The 27988-nt window shown below is 44.7% G+C and overlaps 1 long non-coding RNA gene across 1 annotated transcript; it reads right to left on the bottom strand.

Annotated features, from left to right (window-relative positions):
- Window positions 1-436: 436 nt before the first annotated feature.
- Window positions 437-27988, bottom strand: LOC309519882. Its single transcript, XR_014214047.1, has 6 exons — window positions 27681-27988; window positions 20635-20792; window positions 18414-18568; window positions 12730-12812; window positions 6370-6405; window positions 437-766 (listed from the first exon to the last, which is right to left on the bottom strand). It is a non-coding gene; the product is annotated as an uncharacterized lncRNA (long non-coding RNA).

Raw genomic sequence — 27988 nt, 5'->3', positions numbered from 1 at the left:
TCCTATAGGGGTTTATTCTTCAGCTGTCAAGTTTAGGGAAGGAAAAAAAAGTGGGAGGGGGAGAAATGGGAGGGGTTTGGGAGGAAGAGAGAGAGAAAAAGAGAGAGAGAGAAATCTTGCCCCAAAATATTATCTTTTGTTTTACAAGTTCGGTTCTAAAAATAATAATTCAAATGTGTCCCAAATTACTTAACAAATGGCAGGGTGCTGATGATTCTGTAGCTTGTTGAATAGGCCAGGGGGGGCGGAGGGGGTGGGAAGGCAAGGAATCACTGTTCCAAATTGGAATAACTGGGAAGAATCCAACTCTGTAGCGGTTTCTTTGAATGAAAAAGTACCGAGCGCCCCCTCCCATTTCCCTGCGCGCACAGCACGCCCCCCCCCAATAACCGTCTCTCAGACAACTAATTTAATCCAGTAATTGAACCAAAGAACATGAGAGTAGCTGGAAAACAGCACTGCTTCAAAATGAAAGGAATGTTTTATTAAACGGGTGGTTTGGGGGAGATCCGTGTACATACACGAGCCTCTGCACACCTCCCCACCAACATTTTTTTTTTAAAAAAAGAAAGATGTCAGACAAGTTGCTAAGGAGACTTGTACAAACTCTGAGCACCAGCACTTTCTTGCCCTTTTCCCCCTATCTTCCATCTCGTATTCTGATCACGCTCCACTGCGACACAGCCGCACCAATCCATTGCATTAATCTTGGCCTTTAACGGTGCTGACTGGCATCGCAAACTGTGTGTATATATCATCTTTCAAACTTAACAAGTTAAGGGAGAGAGAGGGAGAGAGAGGGAGATGTACAGAAAAAGGAAGAAGCAGAGACAGGGAGGAGGAGGTAAAGGAGGTGGGGAAAGGGTGGAGGAGAATCCCTCAGTTTTGAATATATAGAGGTACGAGTAAAAAAAAAATAAAGAGCCGAGCAAAATAAGGGAATAAAGAGGAAGTGGTGCTCAGGCATATGCTGAATGCATCCCTAATTCTTATTCTCTCTCTCTCTCTCTCTGCTTATAACAAGATCCCACATTCCCTGGCAGATGTTGAAAGCAGCTGAATCACTGCCAAATCTAACAATGTAGAACTCAGCCTATACCGCTAGCATTTTCTCGGTCACAAAATGAAACTCCTTCTTTCGGCATAGTGAGGCTGGATGTGTATGTTGTGTGTGTGTGTGTGTGTGTGTGTGTGTAGTCATACTTTGGCCCTTGGAGACAGGGGAGGGGGAACATTAACTGTACAAAAAATCAAAGTGTCTAGCAAGCCCACCACCACCACCCCTAACTAGGGATGTTTCTGGAGGGAGGGCGTTGAATGCCTTGTCCAACAAACCATTCCTTCCCATGTCAAACACCTCCAGCAAACAGGAATATCAATGCCAGGAAAAGGATGAACAGTTGGATTTCTTTCTTTCCTTTTTTAAAATACGTATGTCCAGGGCTGAAATTAACATTTTCTTTCAATACACAGTCCCAGCCAGCTTCTCTTTTCTTTCTTTCAGCTTTTCTCTCTCTCTCCCCCTCCCTTTTTTCTTAACCACGTTGTGTGTCGGGAATTCTTAATTTCCCCTTTTCAGTGGTGGCCGAGTTGAGGAATGGCACTGTACATGCTCCTGGGGGAACTTACATCGCTAAGGTTTTGCTTTCTTAAGAAAGCACACCCTGTTCGCCCCTCGTCATCATCATCTCTCTGGCCATTCTGCTTTCTTTCCAAAAATATCAGGGCTTCCAACTCACTCCACCATAGCCTCTTTCAAGCATAATTGTGTTATGTTTAGTTTAGCGGAACTCCTCAGATTGCCCAAAGGCAAAAACAAAAACAAAAAAGAACCCTGATTATAATTGAGGGATTTTTTTGGGGGGGGGGGGTGGAGATTAAATGAATATTCAGGTGTGTACAGGCCAGAACATCGCTCTTCATATTTTGTGTCATTTCAGTGTTTGTCCCTCAGTTGTTCATGGCTAATGGCCATATATTAGAAGTGGGAATCATTTTTATGCCTGTGAGACATGTTCACTTCTGAGAAGCCTTCTGGGGACCACATGACAGTGGTGGGAGGAGCAGAAGTGAAAGTGGGCCAAGCAACAAACGTAAATTTTACCCCTGAACAGTAGGCTGGTTTCTACACATCCCCCTCTGTGTCCTTCATCCAGGTGTGAGAGAGCCATTATCAGAGTTCAAGGACACATTTCCAGCCAAGCAAAAACACTCAAGGAGGATGTGAAGCAATGTTGCTTGAGGGGTGGAGCTGGGGAAAGTTTTGGTGGCCTGGGAACAGTTCCAAGAATGAGAGAGAGAGGGGGGGGGTCCAGCAGCTCCTCACCCCTGCTATACATGCATCTTCCTGCTACCGCCATTGCAGTCTTTTCTTTATTATCATTGCTGAACTTTCACCCAACTGCATCCACAATACTCTAAGATAAACGAGGTTCAACAAGAATAACCCTAAATCAGAACACTTAATGGAAGGTTCTTGGTGCATGACCTTGCAGCACACAACATGCCTGCACAAGATGGTCTACACAAGGGTGTTAGTTGCCTGTCTATTTTCATGGAGAGACTTTCCCAGGTAGGAATTGTGTGGCATTTGAAAAACTCATTGAAGAGAAGGAGGGGCACAGAATTCTGCCCTCCTCTCACCAAAGCACTGTGGTCCATGTAGATAATCTCCAATCCTCTCCCAGCTGGAATTGAAAATGTATCAAGTGGCTTTCTGAATCTCTGAAGCTGCTTTATACTGAGCCAGATCTCCCTAAAGTGGGTATCACCCTTTCTACTAGAAATGCTTTTTAGTAGAAGAATGAAAGGAGGAGACTTCTGCATGCAAAAAAGAAGAAGAAGTGCTCTGCTATGGTGGGCTTCCACTAACAGCTATAGCCAAAGGCTACACAATATGCTGCAATTTCCCTTGACAGAAATATTCTCAGCACAGGGGGAAGTGGAATGTGACAAGTGGCCCAGGATCTAAAGTAAAATATCTCTTCATCTCAAGATGGCCCCAAGAGTTGCGGCAATCCTCTGCCCCAGGAGTGAGCTCTCCTGTAAGATCTCCATAGATCACAAAGAAGCATCTCCTGGGGCCATGAGACCTTTTCCACTGACCCCTGAGAATGTCTCTCTTCCAGTGTCCAGAGGATCCCTCAGCTCCTGACATCCCAGCTTCACTGCCATGGAATAGACACAGCTGAAGAATGCAACCCAGGCTTCAATCCAGCTCCTCTTTGCGCTGGGCTGAAGGGCAGAGGCATCCCTCATTCCACCCACTAAATGAGCAGCTGAAATGCTGTAATGGTGGTCCACAGAAAGCCACAGCATTGGGCAGGGAGGGAGTGGCAGGGGGCTGAATTAGTCCTGCATCCACTGGATCCTGATCCAGGCCTGCTCCTTAAGTGTGGGCTGACTTCTCCAGGGATCTGAAGTCAAGTTCACCCACCTCCCTCCCACAATGTCTCCATCTTACATATTCTACTGATTGACCTTGGAGCAATATTCAGAGTTGCCTTCACTTGGAACCCAGATGCCTTGTGATCTGTCCTTCATCCCGCTGCCTTATCTACCTGTCCTGATGACCTTGCGTTTATCAGATCTTCTCTAAGTATGGAAAATTCCACTGCATCTTTATTGGATGCAGTGGTGCCCAACTGCAAGATGAGCCTTACGCTGCCCAGTCTTTCCACTGAATGGCAGCCCCACACAATTCTGAGCCTTGAACAGGAGTCAGTGAAGCACCACAGGTAAGACTGCCTTTTCTACCAAGCAGAGGACATCCCTGTCTAGGTGGGAGAAGGAAAGCTAGCTGGAAGCAGCTGGAAAATGTGTGCATGTGGAAGGGAAACAGCCGCAACCTTCACCCTATTGAACCTCCTGGGGTTTCAGAATTGTAATTGAGCTCCTCCTACTTCTAACACCACACGCGCTAACAGGATCAGGAAGTGGTCCAAAAGATGTCTGATACATCCTCCAAAGCACCTACACATATGAGCTCATAAAGTTTGAATGTGAGATGTAGGATATGACCAGATGATGGTCTGAAGGCTCATGAAACAGTTCTATTGTTGAAGCTAAGCAAGCCTGGCCATGTACCCTGCTTGGCTGGGGGACCACCTGGGAACCAGATGGAAGCTGCTCTGAGCACTTTGGAAGCCAATATATTCCTACCACCAGTGAATATCCTTGTGGGGCCCCTTCAAGCAGCAAATCATGTTGCAGGTGCAATTCTGACTGCCAGACCACCAAGGAAATATTTATTCATCATGGGCAGTACCCAACTAACACCTCAGCACAAGGATTTCCACTCGCACAACAACCCAGACACACCTTGTCCCTCCCCAAATCTACTCTATCAGAACAGATTTAGGGGGGTAGGATTATAATTAGGAAAGGGCTAATGAGTCTATTTTGAGTCTATGTTAATTTCACATGCATTTTCACATTTGTCTCTGTGTTTTTTAAAAACAAAATCCATCCTAAAATTAATATCTAAATACTGCTTAAAATGCACTTTATCACATAATATTTTATCTAAATATAGACAATTCTGAATGTATTTTATGCCGAGATTTAGAAGAATAACTGAAGAATAATTATGCTTTGTTACCTATATTAGATCGCTGGGGATCACAAACAGGGAGAGTGCTGTTGCACCCAGGTCCTGGTTTTGGGCTTTCCATAGGCATCTGGTTAGACACTAGGAGAATAGGATGCTAGGAGGTCTTTGGTCAGATCCAGCAGGGATTTTCCTACATGCTAAGCTCCCTCCCCTCCAAAAGCATGTTGTGGGTTTGAATCTCCGCCCCGCTCCCCAGATGCCAGATGGCTGTCCCAGTTCATCTCCTGCAAATAGGATGGTGAATTGGAGTGACTGTTTTGGTCCACACACCAAGACTGTCCACATGCAATGAAGATCAAAAACTGACTTCTGTCTGTTAAAACACACACACACACACACACACACACACACACACACTTGTGCTGTCCATTCCACAAACAATATTGAAAAGGGCAACATTGAAGGTGCTCTGAAGTCTACAAGATTGTCTGGGCCTGCTCAGTTTGGGGATCTTTCTGTATCTGCAACTTGGATGGACAGTCTTGCAGCTTCTAAGGATAGGAGGAGAGGCAAAATGCAGATATTGATGTGCCTGACCTGCAGTTAAAGGATGTGAGAATAAATTTTGCTGGCTGTCTTACTTCCCCTCTGAAATTTCGTTGATGTTTTTCCTGATATTCCTTGAATGCACTTCAAACTTCCATGTTACGCAAAACCTGATAATAGTTAAGGCATGTGTGGGGAAAAGGCACACACACTTCTTTAGAAATGCAATGAGTCTTCCAGAACTCATCTGGGTCCCAGGGCCAGCTCTGCCATTAGGCAGGGTGAGGCATTTGCCTCAGGGAAGGAGTGATGTGCTTGTGGGTTTGTCCTCCTTAGGTGCCAACTTAGCTTGGGCTGGCCTTGGGCGTTCTGTACCTTGACTTGGTGTGGGAAGAAGGAATCATTTCCTGCTCCACCTCAGGCAGAAATGCATATTAAGCCAGCCCTGTCAGCTCTCCTTAATATACATCACCAAAGGAGGAATCTCTGGATTTGCATTTCAATTTATTTATTCAAAAAATGTACAACCCCCCCTTCTCCCCCTGACTTGCTCAGAGCAGCTTGAGAACAAAAAGCAAACATAAAATCACCAATAATTCAATCACCAACACACAAAATAACGCAACTATTAAAAAAAAAAACAGCAGTAAAAGCATCAAGGGTAACACTAACAGTCATCAGTAGCAGAAGTTTAAGCTCGTTTGAGAAAGCTGAGTGTCTAAGCATCTGCTCTGCATGCAGAAAGGTTCAACCTCCAATGGCATCTTCAGGTAGGACTGTGAACATCCTCCACCTGGAACCCTGGAGGGCTGCTGCCAGTCAGTGTAGAGCTAGCTTGACCATTGGTCTGACTCAGTATAAGGCTTCTTTCCTGTCTTCTGGTGAAACTTTTCAATTGGCATCAGAACACAAAGATAGAGAAAGCTAACTTGATCTCTTGGGAGCAGGGAGTTCCACATAATTTCAGGTGCAATTTCAGTGGGACCTTATGGAAATCATTATTTAGTGTTGTTGTTATTAAGCATCATTTGAATATCCTGCTTTTCATTGCCCAGGCCCAGACATCCTGAGCTTCAGCAAGGTTCCTGCAACTCAAGTCTGAGTTCTCAGTTCACCTTACACTGCTTTCTTTATCATGGAGGGAGCATGCAGAACATTTGACCCAGGTTTAAGATCAGGCATGTTCAGTACCCAATACCCAGATTTCAAGACCCAGAGGTGTTCCTGCCCCTAAGGTAGATTTACCAGATATCAAAAGGTGTTTGACTTACCCATTCTGGCAACATCTGCTTTCTGAATCCATGCACCTGGGAATTTAAAACAGCAACCATGAAGTCATGAGAAACAGCTAATCTTCAATAGGATTTTAGGCAAGAAAAGAGCCCATTCAAAATGCACCAGCTTTCCCAAAAAACATGACAGAAGGAAATACAATTCTGACCAGTGGACTTTGGCACAGATTGTCCTGTCCAAAGCATAGCAATCATGGTGAATTTTATTGAAGGGCTGCTGACTTTGCTCTGATGCCCTGCCTATGAGCTTCGTAAGGGCACCTGGCTGGTCACTGTCGAAATGGCCAGATATTGCACTGTTGCACTGGGGGGATATTTGGCCTGATGCAGCACAACTTATCTTATAAAGGGCCTTACCTCCATAGTGGCTGGAAAATGGCAACATACAAGTTTGAGGCAGATTATGAGGCAGGAAATCATGAGAATGCAGAGTCATAATCCATCACTCTATATGCGGTTATGGGGCTCTTGGGGGGAAAAAAGATCCCTTCCATTCTGTACTTCCAGGGTCAGGAGCAGGAGACTCATTGATCTCCTACTGGGCAACCATGCATGGCTATTGGGTTATATTTGACTTGGAAGGTCACAAGGTGCACAAAGGTGTCCTTGCATGAATGCCTTTCAGTGTGGGTCCCAAGGAGAGCCATAGAATCATAGATTTGGAAGAGATCATGAGTACCACCTAGTCCAACCTCCTGCAAGGCAGGAATATGCAGCTCTCCCATACGGGATCGAACCTGCAGCCATGGCATTATTATTAGTACCACACTTAAACTAACTCTGCTATCCAGGCCCAAAATGGAAGCGGGGTGGGGTGGGGAGAAGGCAGTTTCAGACAGGTCCCCCATTCCTCTTGCAACCCCAACACTTCCTGCACTTTGCCAGGAAGCCCCAAGGGCTGCAGCCAGAAGAGAAATGTTGGGTCCAAGAGCACCCCATTGCATGCATGGGGCTCTAGTTACAGAGCTCTGTATCCCACCCGTTGTCCTGACATCATTCTGCTGCTGCTATCCAAAGTACACTTGCCATCAAAACAAATCAATCTCGCTTCCAAGCAAATGTATTTAGATCTGGGACATTATCGAGAAGCTGTAAGGACAAGTTCAGCTGGAGACCAGCGTGGCTGTTTGGCTTGTGTTAATTGGGAGCAGCCTAGAGGTGCACATGTTTTAAAGGGATTTAGAACATGCAGATGGGCAACACGGGCGACTCTCCCCCTTCCCTTTCCCCAGACGAAAGAGCAACATCAGTGAGTCCAGCAGGGACAGCAGAAATCAAGTTAAGAAGCCGGCACAAGACAAGGCTCATCTAGCTCTCCCCTCCTTTCAGCCGCTGCTCGAGAGAGACAGCGACAGCCCCACCACAGTGTAGCTTTTGGCTTCATGTCTCTCTGCAGCAGACAGAGCCTCAGCTCAGCTTGCAAAATCTAGGTCACCTGAATGTTTGCCTGCCTGCATTTCTTAAATGATACCTCCCGTCGGCGTCTCATGCACCAGCGCTGAGTTGGGGAATGACTCAGAAATAGCCTTCATCAAGCACATAGTCTGGGGCTGGGCTGACACAGTCTGCCCAAGTGTGTGTGTGTGTGTGTGTGTGTGTGTCTGGTGTGGGGAGAGAGGTGGCTGTGCGCTTTTGGCAAGGTAGCTCATGCTTCTCCCTGCAGATGGAGCAGGAAGAAAGGAGCAGATCATCCATTATTGGCAATCAGGGAATTGCTCCATGGAGAATAGACTTTGAGTTTGCAATCAGAAGGAAGGGGTATTGATTTCTTTGTTGGTTGCCAGAAGCAAAGGCCAGTGGGCGGCGGGGCTTAATCAGCGCTCTGTGTGCATTCTCTGATTCCACCTAAGAGCAGTAAATCTGAAGAAATTAGTAAGAAATTTCTTACTTTTAAAAACACACACACAGAGAGAGAGACACACATGCATCTAGCCCTTATGACTACATACTCAGTGATCTAGAAATGCAGTTTGTTACAGGTGCTGAGAGTTGTAGGGAGCAGGGGTGCCAACTTGAATAAAATATTTTGGGGCCCAGGTAAGCCCCACTCCACACAACCGATCACATGACACATGTCTACTCTGAGTAGCATTTAGTTGAATTGATTGAGATCTTTCTTTGCATTGATGATCTACTCTGCGTCAGATTTCCATGGACTTGGATAAGGGCCTGACGAGATGAGATATGGAGGATTGTTTCCACATCTTGGATAGTTTGGTGACGAAGACCAACGTCCAGTTATTTGACTCACTCTTTTGAGAAAACGCTATCAGTGTGAGACACTCTCCTTGTTGGACAACAACTTCCAACATTCCCAGCCAGCATGGCCCAAGGTCATACAATGGGAGTTGCCGTCCAACAACATTTGATTCACAGCCTCTTGGATTTTCTTTTTAATGAATGATTTAGAATGTCGCCCCCGATGAATTAGACAGTGGTTAGAAAAATATTATAAAAACCACAAGCATCTTTGAACAAGCTCCCTTGCTTTTCTCAAATACAGGATAGAATGCTTTTCCTAAAACAATGTTGGTGGCAATACATATTTGCATCGAAGAACAAATTGCAGTTCTTCTACAGAAGTAAAGGAGGATTAGCTGAATTCTTGGAGGAGAAAGCCATCAGTGATTGCAGTGCTGGCCATGATGGCTGTGCTCTGCATCTGCAGTTGGACGCAGTGATGATCCTGAATACAAGCTGCTGCAAACTACAGGAGGGGAGAGGACTATTGTGCTCAGGTCCTGCTTGCGGGTTTCCCACAGGCATCTGGTTGGCCACTGTGAGAACAAGATGCTGAACTCAATGGGGTATTGGCTTGATCCAGCAGGCTTGTCATATGCTCTTATTTCATATCCACTGCACATTTGTGTAGAATTCATCAGAACCTGTAGGATGAAGGAACTGCAGTTTAATTGAGTGACAGACTTATGTCAGGCTGTAGCTTACTGATTCAACATAAACTTTCTGCACAAGGAATGGAAAGCATCTAGCCCTCCTCATTGTGAGCATCCTTCCCAGCCAATCTGTTTCTTAGTGTTTCTAGTCTTTCCAAAATTTCAGCTTGGGCTGGAGGCAGCAATGACCAAAATCGGCTTTTGCTCGCTCATAGGGTATTGAGAATCATATAGGGATGTGCCTTTCCTTTTTGATTTTGATGACTCTTGTTTATGATGGTCAAGCCAGACCATCTCCACAGGACTAGACCATCTAGCCCTCCTGATGTTTCTGAACTACAACTCCCATCATGCCTGGCTATTGGCCATGATGGCTAGGGCTGATGGGAGATGTAGATGTGGCAGGCATCATTTTCCCCAGGACCCAGGATCTTGCTAGCTCTTGCTTTTGCTGAAACCTAAATTAATATTAATTTTCCACATGTTGAAGCTGCTGTGGCTCTGTGATTGGCTGCACATGCCAAAGGTCCCAGGTGGAATCCCATCATCTCCAGGTAGGGATTGGCAAAATCCCTGTTTGAAACCCGGGAGAGTCACTGCCAGTCAGAGTAGACAACACTGAGCTCAATAGACCGATGCTTTGATTTGTTGTAAGGAAACTTCCTATGCATGCATGGAACTTGACCATCATGAGGTCTAGGAACTTTAAGACCTTTCAAAAGCACATCTAAACAATGATTTGGGAGTTGGGGGTCAGACTGAATGAAGAATTATTCAATTATAGGGTGGCAGTGCAACTTCGGTTGTTTATTTGAGTTGTAAAACACCTTGAGTACAGTAATGTAGAAAGGTGGTATGCAATTCAAAAGTGAAATGAAATCTATCCTCAGGATTTTTTAAGATGAGCTGTAATACAAACTCAGGGCAGCGCATGATCAGTGTGCTGTACATCTCACTAACTCCTGTCCATTCTCAACATAAGGCATCATAACCTTTCCCCAAAGATATGAATGAAATCCAAGCATTCAGCATGCTGAAAGCCCAGCAAGACCTCACTTCAGCTGCATTAAATTTGTTCCAGAACAGGCTGTGGTTTCACTTCCTCCCACATTCACCAAGAGTGGTGACTCAGAGATCCACAGCAAGGGCAGGGAGCAACTTTTGCTGGGACTTAAAAGGAAGAGTGGATGCAGTCCCTCACCCCCACCCCCCACCCCAAAGAACTTTCACTTTCAGAGAATATGGTTTCAATCAATTTCCGTTTCCATAAAGGTTGCTGGGATTCTCCCCCTCCCCTTTTTCTTTCTTCTTTTTTTTGAATCTCTGCTCATTTGACAAGTGAGCATTATATTTGCAAGCTGATCGGCAAGCCAAAACACGCTTGCGTTCATTCATAACACTGAACTCTCCTGCGTTAAACAGCCGATTAGCGTGAATGAAGTGGGTGTGTAACTTCCTTGAAATCCTCCAGAGACCTGTCAAAGCAAAGCTACCGCAGCACAGCGCTCGCCGTGAAGCATGGAGATCAGAGGTGTAGCTGAAAAGCTTTGCTCTGCGGAAAGACAGGGGTGGAATCTGCCCGGAAGGTTTGTTAGGAAAGGGCTGGTGAGGTTTAAGAAGTGGCCATGGAGCTGTTTCACCCCACGAAGCTGAACGTGGAAAGATTTAGGACAAACAAATGAAAGTGTGACTTTGGAAAGTGCATAGATAAACTATGGAACTCACTTCTGCAGGAAGGGCTTGAAAGAGGATTGGACAAATTCATGGAAGAGAAAACTACCAATGGATTGCAAAAACTGTGTGGTTCTGAAGTAGATGGAAAGTCCCCGGGGTCTGTTCAGTTTTGGCCACTAGTGATGCAAGTTACCTTTATACCATGTTACCTTGACTTGATTCCCTGCCTTCAGCCTTAATAAGGAAGAGACTGTTCTACCAAGGAATCAGAACTGCATTCTCTATCAGCAGCTCTTATCCAGGATATCCTTTATACAGAGGGGTGCACTGAAGAATACACAATATTTTATGCACAAAGGACTTCCTGATCCCTTTGTGGCCCATATGAACTGGCTACGTAGGCCTTCCAGCAGCTAATGGTCAGTGCCAGATCACCAAATACGCAGAGTAGGCTCCAGCCTATGGGCCCCATGCCTTTTAGGGGCCCCACGATAATGGATCAAAATAATATTGATTTTAGAGATTTTTAAAAAGGCTGGCACAGCTAATGGTGGGGGTCAACCAGGAGACTCTGTCAGCAAAACTGCCTTGCTCTACTCCCCATCCCACTAAAGCAACTTAGAAGCTTTGAGAACCATGGGCCACAACTATGCAGCACTATAGCGCCACCACTGCAGCAGTCCAGCAGTGGTAGTGCAACTTGCAGCCTGGCAGGGACCAGGTGACCTGAGCAGCCAATAGGGATCCATCTACCCTTTTGACAGCTACTGACTTTCTTGGTTTTGTTTGTTGCTTGTTTGTTCCTGACTAAGCAATTGGCCATTCTGTGCGGCAAACTGGATTGCTCACAGACTGCCTGGAGCCAACTTGACTTTAAACCAGTTCAGAGCCTGTCTCATTTTGTTTTATGGGCCTTGGCATTCAGGCAATGGGATGCCACAGTGATCTGCCCAACTCCAGCAGTCATCTGCCAGTGCCCTTTTCTGGGCACCCCAGTTGTCATTGCAGAGGTGGGTGGCCATCAAAGAAAGGTGTTTTTGCCCCCTCCTTCTGCCAGTGGTGGTGTTCAACATCCTCCCTAGGTGAGCTTGCTTGGCAGCTCCATTTTTCTTTAGGTGCCAAGAGAAGAACTTTCAGTTGGTTTTTAAGGCATCCTTAAGTATCTCTCCAAGTTTTTTAATTGGTTGTTTATAGAGTTTTTCTGGATTTGCCTGCTGCTGTTTTAGCACTTTTTCAGTCTTGTTTTTGGTCGCTTTCATCTTTTGATGTTTCATTTGTTATAGCTTTGCCGCAAACCTCCCTAGAATCCTTGATGGAAGGCTGGTACATACATTAAATAAAAATAAATAACAGTTTAGGGGCTGAGCCCTGGCTCATAGGTCAACCTTGGCATGACAACACACTCCTTCCCTAGCCGTAAGAATGTAAGGAGAGCTTTGCAGGATAGGCCCAGGAGTCCCATCATTGAGTCCAACATCCTAATTCCGACAGGGACCAATCCAATGCCCCCAGGAAGGACAAAAAGCAGTAGCTCTCCCCTATTGAAAATGGTATCCAGGGCTACATTGCCTTTGAACAAGAAGGTCCCATTTAGCCAGGCATGGCCCTGCAGATCTTGCTGTCCCCCAAAATCTCCCACCATCTTTGGACATCAACGTCTGATCTTGCTGTCTCCCCCCAAAAAACTCCCACCATCCCTGGACATCAATTTTCCTGCATTTTTAGTTATCATCGGTGCTATTTTTCCAGAAAAAGAGGTGCCAGAACTCACCATGAAAACACTTCCCTCATTCTCTTAGAATGCCAATAGCACCCACATGAGAAGCGCCAGAACTGAGTTTTGTTGAGTTCCAGCTGGGGAAAAAAAAGAAAAAGTCCTGGTTATCATGACTAAGACCATATTCACACCATACATTTAAAGCACAACGAAACAACTTTAAACAGTCATGGCTTCCCCAAAAGAATTATGGGAGCTGCAGTTTGTTAAGGATGCTGAGACTTGTTTGGAGACACCCACACACCACATTCCCCTCCCAGTTCCCCAAGTTCTCTGTAAAGAGGCTTTGATTGTTAAACCATTCTGGGAATTTTAGCTCTGGGAGAGGAGTAGGGGTCTTATTGCCTAGCCCTCATCTTAAGGTCTTATATACACGTTTGCATGTAATTTTGCCCAACAGACAACAAAAGAAAATGTGGTCTTGCATCATAGACATACCTGCAAAGCAATTTCCCCTAATTTAATACAGTTTCATATGTTCTTTTCACTGATCTATACATTTATATGCATCGTTGACCCATTATTGTGCATTTTTATACACATTTCATGACCAGAGAACTTCGTTGCAAAATTCAGAGGGGTGCGAAGTTTAAAAGGATGGCTGTGTTTCAGATTGCTTATTCTTTCCAAAGCTTTAAATGTGAACTGAATCAAATTTCTCCCCCATCCCTGATCCCAAAACATGGTTCCTGCTGTCTTAATTCTGAGCACCTTTATTTTTATGAGTTGGGCTCTGAATGCACACACAGACACCCAGTCTTCTGCATCCACAGACATCCCAGAGCTCTCCTAATCACAGTCCACCACATGCAACACAGCCAGTAGTACAGTAAGGATGAGTTCCAGTAGGAACTCTGGCTAGGAGAGGAGAGGAGGCAATGAACTCCTCACTTCAGTTTCCCCTTTTTAACTGCAGGAATTCAGGCGTTGGCAGGCAGAGCTGAGACTAAGAAGTGATACACACTGTTTCCATTCTCGTTACCCTGACGGGCATGAACATTCATTTCTCTATTTGCTTCTGGCTGGCACTCACCGCTCGCTTTTGGAAGGGGATTCTGCGGTTTCATTGCTGTGAAGTGATCGTGGCCGATGACTCAAGGCGCAGAAGACGCATTTGCAAAGCCAAACTCATTGGTGGAGAGACAGGCAAGGGGGTGTGTTATATGGGGGGGAGGGAGGGGAGGGAGAAAGACACACACACACAAAAACCCCTTGCCTTCTTCCCTGGCAAAATGGGCAGAGTGACGGGAGGGTGAGGAGGCGCAGGTCCCTCTTGTCTGATTCATTTCCTGAAGAAATAAATGCCATACAGAGCAAACGAGTGATTAATGCCGAATCTATGCCTGACACATACTGGAAGAACGATGCGAGTGAAATCTGGCATGCAATTAGCCACTTAGAAAAATAACCTGTTGCCAAAAAAGGTGGAGGTTATTTTTGAAGCCAATAGAGTCTCTCTCTCTCTCTCTCTCTCTCTCTCTCTCTCTCTCTCTCTCTCTCCTGGAGGGAGGATTAAAGACAGCAGTAGATTAAGAAGCAAATCAAAGATAATTATTAAGAAGGTCCTGAGCCAGCAATTGCTAAAGGAGAGAAAATAAATCTCCCCTTGGATTCACTGGAATGCATCAGGAACCCAAGACATATTCTTAAATACTGTTTTCAAAGTGTTTCGATGGTATAGGCTGGCACAGAGAATGAACACTGTGAAACCCAGGGCATTTTGGGGTCTCTAATGCCCCCTGGATAGCGATAAAAATCTAGCAAAAAGCAAATTGGAGGGAAAGTATTAAGTCCAGTAGCTTTCTGGAAGATAACAGCAAAAGCTCCATTTCAGCACACCTGCATACAGTACCAGACTCATTACCAGGCATCTCCAGTAAAAAGGGATCTCACAGAGTAGAGCCGGGAAAGAAATCTCTCTAGGAATTGACGCAGAGTGTAATCTAGGGTCATGGAGGGTCAAGGAACTAGTACTATTTCTGCAGCAGAGTCGTTGTAGAGTCCCTGTCCCTCAAGCCATCCAATCTGCAGGAGAGGAGAGCTTTTGGGCCACTGAGAAGTCCTCACCATTTGTTCTGGTTGAAGCCAATCAGAGTGAACGGAGTGAGTCAGCTACAGAGGATTGGCTCCTAGGGTCACTCTGGAGAATGCGTGTGGGAAGAACACTGATGAGTTGTTGTTCTGTATGCTCCAAAGCTAAGCTTTTGGGAACAACAGAGAACACAAGGTGCTTCAGGTTCAAGAAAGTGGAGAGTTTATTGGGGATGATGGTATATAGGGATTGTGTATGTATTTTGAGAAAATGATGAATAAAGTTAAGCAGTTAAGAAAGAGGATGTTGTGCACGTTCTGTTACGTGCAATAGAACTTAAACAAAAACAAAAATCATTCCAAAAGAAGATATTGGAGCATTCCCAATCCTTTGCCCATGGAAAATAGTAGATCTAGCTGAAAGGCAGCACGTGGAGATCTGCATTCATTGTTGCAATACACTCTTAATTATTATTATTAGCATATAATTATAAGATTATTACATAATCTTAAAGTGCATAGCTGTGAGGGAGAATGGCTGTGCGGCAATCATGAAATGACCCTTTACATTAAAGTACAACAGACCAATGCAGCTACTGTTTAGGAAAGCAAGTGAAAGTAATTTCTTTCTGACTTCAGTGTGGCACACATAGTCCCTTCACATTTTTATGAAACAACATAGGAAGAGAGGGAAATGATTTTAAAAGCCATGAAAAATGAAGAGGAAATGAACAGAAAGGAAGGGAATGGGGTGGAATGGAAGAATGGTATTGTGTCAAGTTGTGTTGGGGTGGTAGAGTATACAAGGAACACTACAATAATCATGGGGCAGGGAAGATTAATTTTCTAGCATGGCACAAAATAGCCCAAGTGGTTTTGATTTGGCTCCAGAACTGAAAGAGAGCTCTCAAGAGCGAGAGTTGATCTGATAGTGCAAAAGCAAGGATGCACAAATCTATGCATTTCAGTCCTTTTCAGTTTCTCTTGTTTTAATGTTCTTAGAACATTTTATTAATTTTGCAGTAATATAACACTGATCAATTTCAACAAAATCTATAAATGGTTAAATTTTAAATTCAGTTCTCCACATTTCCACATCAATTCAAGATTTTTATTTTTTTCAAACGGAAAGTCCTTCTGAGCATTTCAGTGTGAATTTATCCGAATATACACATGTTTTATGTAATTTTGCCTAATATGCACATATTTGAAAAGCAATTTCCCCAAATATATAATGCATTTTTGTGTGTCATTTTCACTGATCTATGCATTTTTATGCACATTTTGCCCCTAGCCTGTTCATTTTTGCACACAGTCCTTGACTGGAGAACCACATTGCAGAATTCAGAGAGGTGTGGATTTCAATGGCTTCGTTTTGAAAAGTGTGACTTAGTTACATTTGTCTTTCAGTGTGAATGGAATGGAATTTCTCCTCTGTGTGCAACAGCATTCAGAAGGAGTGCAAAACCAAAGGGCTGCATTAGAAATTACCGAAAGTGCCGTGCTAAAGTCAGTCGCGTTTCAGCGTTATGTAGAAGTTGGTCTCCATCTCCCCGTCTCTTTGCTTACTCGGTAGAACTGGAATTTGCCCAGGAAGGTTGATCCAGCCAGACCGCTGATGTGCCTCATTCCACTGTCTGCCCCCAAACTGAGACAGGGCACCTGGTCTGTCTCAGCCTAGCAACCAGTCTCAAAGCCAGCTTTCAAGTGCATTTTCTAACTGCTCCATCTCTGGCATGGATGACAGCAACGCTATTGTTTAGCCCAGGTAAAATGACCTCTGTTTAGTTTGCCAGCTCAATGACTTTGAGAGAATGCCTGGCTTTGAGATAACTCCTTGGGGGGAAAGATATCCAGAGGGCTGTATCACTTCTTACGGTGGTATTAAGGCAAAAGTGGGTCTCGTGGCAGGGCTTTTGGTTGGCTTCCTTTCACAGTAGCCAACATCTCACTGAGGAGACAGACTTGTGTCTGGGGGGTGGGGCGGGTACCACTGTGAATGAAAGCTCCTCCATTCAGAAGTAATAACAGCAATCCCCACACATGGAAAAGGAGCATGGCATGGAGAAAAGTGGTCCAGAAGGACCACAGGAGGACAATTATCTCCATGGTAGAATACCTGCTTTGGATGGAGGAGATCCCAGGTTCATTCCTTGGGATCTCCAAGTGTTTCTGGGAAAGATGATTGCCTAAAACTGTGGACAGTCACTGCCAGTCAGTGCATATGAGAATGACCTAGATCAGTGTTCCTCAAACTTGGGTCACCAGCTGTTGTTGGACTACAACTCCCATTATCCCTAGCTAGCAGGACCAGTGGTCAGGGATGATGGAAATTGTAGTCCAAAAACAGCTGGAGACCCAGGTTTGGGAAACACTGGCCTAGATGAGTCAAGTGGTACGATGCTCTAAATTTGGGAAGGGCTGTAGCTCAGTGGTACGACATGTGGCTTTGAGTGCAGAATGTCCCAAGTTCAATCCCCAGCATCTCCAGAGAAAGAGCTAGGGAAGATCACTATTTGAAAACCATGGACAGTCACCACCAGCCAATGCAGAGAGTGGTGAGCTAGATCATCCAAAATGGGCTTCCTGTGTAGCCCTTATCAAGCTTTCTGCATGGAATCTTTTGCTATGGAAGGATGTTCACATTGGGATATCGAACAGGTCTACTCAGAAATCATCTCCTGATTTCAGTGGGAGTTATCTTTGGGTAAGTGTCTAGAGGACCGCACCCTCAGTCACCTGGAGGAGGGCTGTTCATTGTCCCCTGTCTTCCAGAGGCCTCTCTGGACTCAGCTAGCCATCAGGAGTTAAATGTTGCACTCTTCCTACAGAGACTCTGGAGGCACCCTCACTTTTGACTTGCAGGAGTCTCTTGAAGGCTTCTTTGTGCCAACAGACCTTTGCAGTGTGGTGTAGTAGTTAAGAGCGGTAGACTCGTAATCTGGTGAACCGGGTTCGCGTCTCCGCTCCTCCACATGCAGCTGCTGGGTGACCTTGGGCTAGTCACATTTGAAGTCTCTCAGCCCCACTCACCTCACAGAGTGTTTGTTGTGGGGGAGGAAAGGAAAGAAGAGTGTTAGCCGCTTTGAGACTCCTTTGGGTAGTGATAAAGCGGGATATCAAATCCAAACTCTTCTTTGCAGTCAGTTGACTTCATGATTACCTGTACTTTCACATTCAATTTATGTATTTATTTATCTAATAAGGATTATTATTATTTATTTATTAAATTTATATACCCCCCTATACCCGCAGGTCTTGGGGCAGTTTATGGGATAAAATTACAATGTAAAATATACCGTACCATATAAAAATGATGTTGGTTTTTTTTTAGCGGTGTGCGCTGCCTTGACAGCTTGCCATATGGCAGTACAGAAATACTTCTATAAATAAATAATATCAGAGTTCAAAGACACATTCCTACCAGGGGAAAAAAGAAAAAGATTCAAGGACAGGATGAAGTAGGGCTGGGGAGAGAGAGTGTGGCCAAGGAAGCAGCATGTTTGAGGGAGGTATGTGGCCTAAGGAGATTCCCAAGGGCCAGATAGAGATGTATGGAAGACACATTTGGCCCCTGCACCTAGTGCATGGCATGCAATGAGGATTTTATGCATTGGTTATGTAGCCCCTTGGGCCTAGGCATGTACCTTTCTTTCTGTGTTCCTCTGACCCGGCAGAAACTTGCAGGACAGGAAGTTAGAGAAGTCAACTGGGATTCTCCTGATAGCCCAGGTAAGAAGCAGGGGTGGTTTTCTTTCTGGAGAACCTCTTGCCCATGTCTCTCTCTTCTCTCTTGCTTACTCTGCTGAAACAATGAGGTGCAAAGGAATCTTGAGCGTGTGCTAGATTTAGGACAGACTTCAGTAGAATCAGAACGTGAAGCTTACGGCCTGGCAGCTCCTGAAGAAAATTCTCTGCTGCAAGCAACGTTATTGGAGAAGAAACTTCAGGAACAATTCACATGGTTGGAACGCTTTGATTAAATTGTACAAATTTGGAAATAATTGGAATTACTCTGATATTAATTGGAATCTGTATAATTGGCAAAACTGTGGTAATATTGGGTAAATATTGGAAAAGTAATATTATTATTTTTTAAATCACATGGGTGAAACAGAGTAAAATAATTGTCTCATTCATAAAGAGAGCAGGAAGTATCATCCTCATCCCAAGGGCTTATCCACACTTACCTTTTGCCTTGTGCTTTCCAGACACAGGTCTGCACTTTAAAGCTCTGGGTCCAAGTGTCCCAGAGTTTTCCATGCAAAAAGCCACTCTATAAGACTCAACTGCAATTCTGGTTTTCCATGGATTAGAATTTTCTCCAATTCAGTGGTAAAGAGTGGGTTTTCATTGGGAAAGCTCTGGGGCAAAAAAACCCACCACAAAGAGCACTCAGACATGAAGCTTTAAAGCGTGGACTATGTCTAGAAAGTGCAAAGGAAAGCTAAGCGTGGATAAATTCTAATTCAGCTTGCTTATGTCATTATTGCATAGCCAAATCTAATAGGTTATATAGTATGGTGACATCATCACACTAGTTACAGGATCCCTGACTGGCTGGATAACATAGCCAAGAAGGATTTTTTCCCCCTATTTGTTTATTTATTATTGCCAAAGCAGCTGCTGAAATGAGCAGCAAACAGGAGCAAAATGGTGCCTATTTTTGATAAGGACATTTAGGCAGCTAAAACTCCTTCTTTTATAGTGAAAATGTTTGCCCATGAAAATTCAGTTCTTCCCTTCTTGCTATGGACATTCAGCAGGAAGGCCAGTGCAGTGTCCTATTGAAAAACCACAAGACCAGAGGAGATATGAGTCTGTGGAAAACTCAGATTCAAATTCTGGCTCAGCTTCCTGGTTAGCCAACGGGCAAGCACTGTTTTTGGCACAGCTTCCTTCGCAGAGTTGTTACGAGGAGAAATGAGACTACAAGTGTATACAAAAATGTGCTATGAAAACAAATACATTAAGAAAAAAATATATTTTAAACAGTTGCCCAAGCCAAGTACTTGCTGGCACAAAAAAACTTTGCCGGATCTCAAGATCTAACCCAGAGGGATCAAGCTGGCATTGCTTTACTAGTGGTGCAAATCTGCAAACCTAACGTTGAATCAAGTGGTGCTAAGGGGGGTCAGATAAATGTGGCTTAACATTCCCCACCGTAGAGACACACAAAACGTTTCTGAGTTGTTTTAAATAAACGGAAATGAGTGAAACTTTAATAACCTATCTAAAAGCCAGCGCTAAATTAGGATCAGGTTGACTGAATGGAACACCACTAGTTGATTCAGATGGAAGAACACTACCACCATTGACCCAATGGCATTTGCTATATGCATCTTAAGTGTTTCTTGAGGGTCTTCAGCTGAAGCCACGTCGCTCAGACTGACCTTCTTTTGCTTACGAGAGCTTAAAGGGGACCATAAGTGGGGATATCCTTATTGGTTTAAAAATGAAAGGCAAAATCCCCCTACCAGAGGATGTCTTAGTAACCACATTCTTTCCTCAGATCTCTGTCCGCCAGCAGCTGCATTTGGGACTCTGTTTTATCTGAGGACATGGGGACTGGCTTTTCTACTCTTTCCATTCTTTCTACCAAATATTGACACGTCCATTCATTTGCATTGTGACATTTCCTCTCCTCATTATAATCTTCTTTGCAAATAATGGCGGCTAATCCACCCTATACACACATGGCCAGACATGTATTTCCATGCATTTCTGGTAATTCCTTGCCCTATAGAGCGGGTCAGTGGAAGGTCTCTTGGCACAACCTAAATCCCCCACTTCACATTGCAAAATACTACCACTCAAGTGTTCCATAGGCCACCACCACAGCCCCTTGACACAGACCCCGAATCTCACCCTGAATAAAGGACTTCCTAAGATGCAATTTAGAAACTCGCAAGGCCCGGGGAATAATCTTGAGGGTCCATGATGCACTTCACTCTTCAAGCGAAGGAGGTCTCAGTCTGGACAATGTCTGGGTGAGGGGGGCATTTGGGAGCTACAAAGAAACAGCTCTGAGATAGAAGAAGAAGAAGAAGAAGAAGAAGAAGAAGAAGAAGAAGAAGAAGAAGAAGAATGTTACCAAATAAATAAAGCAGAATGTGCATAAAATTTATTAGGCTATTGAGCCTCCTACTCATATCTATTTGACTGATGCTGTGAGTGTAAGGTGAGTATGTGGTCTCATATTCAAGTGCCTTTTCAGCCACGAAGCATATATGCCTATATTTACTAGCAGTAATCTATAGTTCTTGGCTAACCACAGCCCGTTTTTGCATTATGGGAGACCACTGAAATTGTGTGGGTTGCTAGAGTTGTCTTTCACCAGAGTATAAAGGTAAAGGTAAAGGGACCCCTGACCATTAGGGCCAGTCGTGACCAACTCTGGGGTTGCGGCACTCATCTCGCTTTATTGGCCAAGGGAGCCGGTGTACAGCTTCTGGGTCATGTGGCCAGCATGACTATGGCACTTCTGGCGAACCAGAAAAGTGCATGGAAATGCTGTTTACCTTCCCACCAGAGCAGTACCTATTTATCTACTTGCACTTTGACGTGCTTTTGAACTGCTAGGTTGGCAAGAGCGGGGACCGAGCAACAGGAGCTCACCCCGTTGCAGGGATTCAAACAGCCAACCTTCTGATCGGCAAGTCCTAGGCTCTGTGGTTTAACCCACAGCACCACCCGCATCCTCACCAGAGTATAAAGGTAAAGGTAAAGGTACCCCTGCCCGAACGGGCCAGTCTTGACAGACTCTGGGGTTTGTGCGCCCATCTCACTCAAGAGGCCGGGGGCCAGCGCTGTCCGGAGACACTTCCGGGTCACGTGGCCAGCGTGACAAAGCTGCATCTGGCGAGCCAGCGCAGCACACAGAACGCCGTTTACCTTCCCGCTGGTAAGCGGTACCTATTTATCTACTTGCACCCGGGGGTGCTTTTGAACTGCTAGGTTGGCAGGCGCTGGGACCGAGCAGCGGGAGCGCACCCCGCCGCGGGGATTCGAACCGCCGACCTTTCGATCGGCAAGCCCTAGGCGCTGAGGCTTTTACCCACAGCGCCACCCGCGTCCTCACCAGAGTATAAAGGTAAAGGTAAAGGTACCCCTGCCCGAACGGGCCAGTCTTGACAGACTCTGGGGTTTGTGCGCCCATCTCACTCAAGAGGCCGGGGGCCAGCGCTGTCCGGAGACAGGAGCAACAGGAGCTCACCCCGTTGCAGGGATTCAAACAGCCAACCTTCTGATCGGCAAGTCCTAGGCTCTGTGGTTTAACCCACAGCACCACCCGCATCCTCACCAGAGTATAGGTCTCCCCTATTTCCCTCACAAAGCTACAATTCCTAGAGTTCCCGGTGAAGAGGGATTAATTGTTAAAACAGCCTGGGCACTGTAGCTCTGTGAGGGTCTCCTAACAACCGTCAGCACCCTTAGCAAACTACAGCTCCCAAAATTATTTAGGGAAGCCATGATTGTTTAAAGTGGTACCATGACGCTTTAAATGTATTGAGTGTAAGTGACCTTGGTCTACTGTGACCAGGCTACCAAGGAGACCTGTCCTTTGTCATCTTTGCTATGCAGCCCTCCAAGGTCTCAGGCAAGGGACATTCCCAGCCATACCTGGATTGACCCTTGGACCTTTTGCATGCAAAGCAGTTCCTCTACTCCTGAGCTACGACTACACAAAACTTATCTTTACTGCAGCTGTTTTGATATTTGCGCTGGGGCTCAAAATCCAGAGCATCTGGAGGGGAAAAAAGAGAGGCCCTTAAAAGTTGACTTAATATTAAATATCCAGTTCAAAAAGTATCCAGAGCATTTTCAGTTCTTCCTGGAGAATTCTAAAACTGATAGGAAGAAAAAACAACAACTTTACCCTGCCAGCCTTCTGAAATCTGTACTTAAACGGCAGGATGCTTCTGGATTTTGACCTCACACCGCACATTAAATAAAGATCTTTAAAGAGGCCCTTTCCCTTTTTTGTTCTATGGACGTACATCCCCCTTCATATTTACTGGATTCCAAACTTGCACTTGTGATGCTAAAGCATTTTATTTGCATATAGCATTTTGAAGCATTGTCCATATCTTGAGTATCCAAAATCTGGAACTTTGAAAATTTCTGCTCCATAAATTTATCTTTGGCTTATCATTTGAAACAGGCATGGTGATAACATATCATGTGACCAAATGAGACATTTTAGATGGAGGGTGGTAGAATGGGAGAAAACAGAGAAAGTCAATTGAATCCAAAATGGGTAACATTTTATATCCCAAGTTTCTACACAAAGGTGTGGTTGTGTATCCTTCCATTGCCACAGTAGGTGTGAGTCAGTGCCATTATACTGCCACCTAGTGGTGAGAGTGAGAAAAGGGAGGGGGAAGTATCTAAATGAAGATGGATGACTAGCTAGAATTGCCTTCAGCATTAAGACTGGGAGAAAATAACATGTCAGGAAAAAAAGGAGCATTTGTTGTCAATAACATCCTTTAAAAATATATCTGGCTAGAAGTAATGGCATAAGAATACTGAACAAGGATAGGGTTGACACAACTAGCCTCTGTGACAATACCAGTGCCTTGACCTCCAGGCATTATTAGTATTATATATTGCATTTATAGCACACCTTTTTCTCCAAAGAGCTCAAGGTGGCATACATGGTTTTCACCCTCCTCATTTAATCCCCACAACAACCCAGTGAGGTAGTGAGTTTCATGGCCCAGTGGGGTTTTGAATCCTGGTTTCCCAGGCCCTAGCCCAACCATCTAACCTAGGGGTCTGCAACCTTTAAGACAAAAAGAGCCACTTGGACCCGTTTCCGAAGAAAAAACAACAACTGGGAGCCGCAAAACCATTGCGACATTTAAAACAAATATATCTCTGGAGCCACGATCTGACAGCGGGTGGGAAGGTGACGTCGGGACGGTGCGTGACTAACGCACGCACCGCCCCCATGCGACGTTACAGCCAGTACAGCGCCCGCCACAGTGAGGAGTGTCGGGGCGCACAATGCGCCTCCTCCCCTCACTAGTATCTGCTCCGGAGCCGCAGCAAAGATGTAAAAGAGCCGCATGCTGCTCCGGAGAGTTGCAGACCCCTGATCTAACCACTGCACCACAGTGGTGAGGTTGATGTCCTTACTGGGGGAAGCTTCACTTGCTGATTTTGGCACAGGCTGCGGTTAAAAGCACAAGAGCAAGACACCATTTCTTCTTTGCTCTTAACATCCTGGATATCTTGGTGTCAGTGGCAGCCTTGGGCAGCAGTGACACCTTATATTTAAAGAAGTGTCCTGCTGCTATAAACAGTAATGACTTCCCTCAATGAATTCTGGGAGCTGTAGCTTAAGGGGGCTGAGAGCTCTTCGGAGACCCTTATTCTCCTCACAGAGCTACAATTCTGAGGGTGGTTTAGCAGGCAATTGCTCTCTACAGGCTGCTCTGAGAATTGTAGCTCTGTGAGAGGAATAGGAGTCTACTAACAACTCTCAGTACCCTTAACAAACTACAGCTCCCAAAATTATTTGGGGAAGCTGTGACTTTTTTTAAAAAGTGGCATCATAGTGCTTTACGTGTATTATGGCAATGTGGCCTTGGTTAACTGTTAGCAGCCTACTAGCAAAGGCTTTTCCTTCATCACCTCTGTCTTTGCGATGTAGTTCTCAAAGGTTTCAGGCAGGGGACATTCTCAGATGACAGGGACCTTCTGTATGCAAAGAATATCCTCTGCTCCAGAACGACAGCTACACAAAACTTAGCTTTATTACAGCTGTATTGATATTTCACCAGGTTTGCCCTTGGGCTTAGAATCCAGAGTGTCCTAAGAAAAGAGAGCGGCTTCTCAAAAGGCGCTAGAAATGTAGTCTTTGTATGAAATATTCCAGTTCAGAAAGTATCCAGAGCATTTCCAGTTCTTCTTTGGGGGTTTCTGGGAGCGGTAGTCTTTTAAGGATGCTGAGAGTTGCCTAGTCCCCTCACAGAACTCCCTTTCCCAGAGTTCCCTGCAAAGAGGGATTGATTGTTAAACTACTCTGGGAATTGTCTGGTTGGACAATAAAGAGGGGCAAGCGAGTGTTTGCAGAAACTAACCTCCTGTACAAAGGCAAAATTCGCATTTGTTTCACTGCCCACTTTTGCCAGCAGAAGCACACGGCCCCCATAAGGTCAGCCAAAAGGGCAGGTAGCCCTAACCTCACCCAGGTAGATTCCTTCCGACCTGACAAAGCACACACTTGCCATCTAGCCGGGGGTGGGGAAATCCTAAATGTAAAACTTATTCCCACCCAACCATTGGGCCAAAGGTCATAGGCTTCAGAAAGCTGCTCTGGGGGAAGCAACAAATGGCTGCAAATGTCACAAGGAAGCAGTGCGGGGAGGAAAAAAAAAAAGAATGATCTGGTGATTTTTGCTAATGCCCCCCTCCTTTCCTGACTTTCAACCGAGGCCGGAAATAGCAACATTTCCTGAGAAAATTTGTTCCCAAGGGAATCCCAGGTTGGTCTGAAACACAGTAGTGCTGCCATCGGAAAGCTGCCTGGGCTGTTTGACCTTGAGAACTTTTATGCTCAGTGCAAAATGTTGCACAATTTCATGTCTCGCAGCAGCAGGCAAACAAAGCAGGAGTAGAAAGAGAAGGAAAGGAGGGGAAGTGGAGGGAGGCAGGTGATCCAATTCCCGTCTCCACATGCCCGCAAAATAGTGGGGTCACTTTTGCAAATCTCAAAGTGGCGCAATTTCGACAGAAAAGATTCAGAAAAGGGCAGCTTAAAGGAGACGGAGAAACTCCCCTTGAGAAACAGTTGCAGCATTTGGAACTTGTTAGTTTAGAAAAAAGCTGAGGAAGAGGTAAGCAGGGCAAGTTGATCACAGTTTGCTTACTTCTGGTTGATTTAAGCAGCTCAGTTGGTAGAGCATGAGGCTCTTAATGTCACGGTTGCAGGTTCGAGTCCAACATTGGGCGAAAGATTTCTGCACTGCAGAGGGTTCAGCTAAGTAAGTCTCATGGTCCTGTCCAACTCTACAATTCTATTATTCTATGAACTTTCTATGGATAGGAGTCAGAGTCTGGAGGTTGAAAATTCATTTTGTGCCACAAAAAAAATTCCATGTGGAATCTGTGCATCTGGATAGGCTGTCAGAAGACTAACACACCAGGCTATGGGAAAACGCTCATTCAGCCTAACCCCTGAGTCCTCTTGACTGTCCATTTGTCTTTGGGTCGGACCAGACTTTAGCAATTATCAACCATCCTTAGGCAAAAATGTTTCTTTCATTTTCTTTCAAGCAGGCGATCCTTTGATTAAAAGGTGAGAGTTAACGGCTCCAATTATTAACCTGAAAGGTTTACTTAGGCAGATAATGAATGGCACAAATTTGTTAATTATTGCTATTATTTATAATTGTTTAATGAAGGGGGAGAATGATATCTTAAATGTCAAAGTTCCTCTTTTAATTGCCTCAGATGAGGCTCAGGAATCATTATGTTTCTCCAAAAGATCGTACTCAAATCTAATTTTAAATGCCCTGGGAAATCCTGAAGATATATTTAGAAAATGCACAGCATTTATGTTCATTACTGTGTGGATGGTTCAAAAGACAGAAAAGCTTATCAGGAATGTATTATAAATGAACTTTTTATTATTGTTTTCTTTACCAAAGTCATTACTGAGATTTACTTCAGTAATAGGATACATTAACAATAAGGCGCCATAGGAGTTAAAGCAAGGCAAAAGTGGAGCCAGCATGAAAGGGAGTATTTCGTCTCACAGTATTGCAAGGCTATGTGTTTTGGCATACTGTTTTTAATTTTTGTTGGTCATGTTTTCTGATTTATATAGGCAACTTTGACAGCCTTGTTGGCTAAAATGCAAGGTACAAATATATACACACATGCATACATGGGGCTGCCTTTTGAAGATGACTCAATTGATCCAAAATGAAGCAGCCAGGTTACTGGCTGAGGTTCCATCTAGATCTCATATAATCCCCTTTTTAAACAGTTGCACTGGTTGCCAGTTTATTTCTGGGCTCAATTCAATGGGGTCATATTAGTGTTTAAAGCGCTAAATGACTCAGGCCCCAAATATCTGAAAGATTGTCTCCTTCCCTACAAACCCTCCTGGGTGCTAAGATTGGGAGGAGGCCCTCTCAGTCATTCCACCACCCTCAGAAACTCAGGGTGGTGGTGGCCCAGGAGGGGGAATTGTGGTGGCTCCTAAACTGTGGCACTCCTAACAGAGTTGTGTCTAGAACCGTCATTATTATAGTGGTACCTTGGGTTACAGACGCTTCAGGTTACAGACTCCACTAACCCAGAAATAGTACCTCAAGGTTAAGAACTTTGCTTCAGGATAAGAACAGAAATTGCGTGGCGGCAGCGTGGCGGCAGTGGGAGGCCCCATTAGCTAAAGTGGTGTTTCAGGTTAAGAACAGTTTCAGGTTAAGAACAGACCTCCAGAAAGAATTAAGTTCTTAACCCGAGGTACCACTGTACAGCTTCTGGAGAATCCTGAAGGTGCAACTCTTGCCTGCAACTTCTGAGACTTGAGGTGTATATTTTTATAATCCACCTTATTTCTGTGATTGTAAGTTGTTTAAAACTCTTTTGAATATTGAATAATAAGAATAATACCAAAAAACCCAACCCTCAAAGCAGTTTGCAAAAAAAGATAAAACAATAAAATTATCAATAAGCAGAATTAACAACAATAACTTTAAACTTTCAAAAAGTTAAAATAACAAATAAACTAGAAACAGATTAAAACTTGCATCAACGTTCTAAATATATGGGTATAATTATGGCAATGCATGTATGTCCAAGGAAAATGTATAGAATGTAAGAGAGAGGGAGAGAGAGTGCATGCCCACCACACATGAACTCAGAATGCTTTGAACACATCCATCATTTCTCACCAGTGGGCATGGCACTTGTTCGGAGCTGTGATTCCTGCATCCACATTTGAGCTCAGTGATAGAATAGCCTTTGGTAAGCTGCAATCTCCACCTCGGTTCCAACTCTAACTGGAAAATAGGATATGATGCTGATCTTCAGGCTGGTGGGAAAAGCACAGGATTAGGAAAACCTCTGAAGAGATGCCACACGTTTAAAAAGCGACACGAAAGTTGCCCAGCGTAGTGGAAGAGAAGTTGACTGCAGCGTTATCCAGTCAGTAACTAGTAACACAGGAAACTGCCTTATTCCAGGGCAGACTATAGTCACA

Source organism: Podarcis vaucheri (genome assembly GCF_965113315.1).
Source record: "Podarcis vaucheri genome assembly, chromosome: 15".
Lineage (NCBI taxonomy): Eukaryota > Metazoa > Chordata > Lepidosauria > Squamata > Lacertidae > Podarcis > Podarcis vaucheri.
Note: the sequence above shows the minus strand (reverse complement) of the source record. Positions and strands in the feature narration are given on the sequence as shown.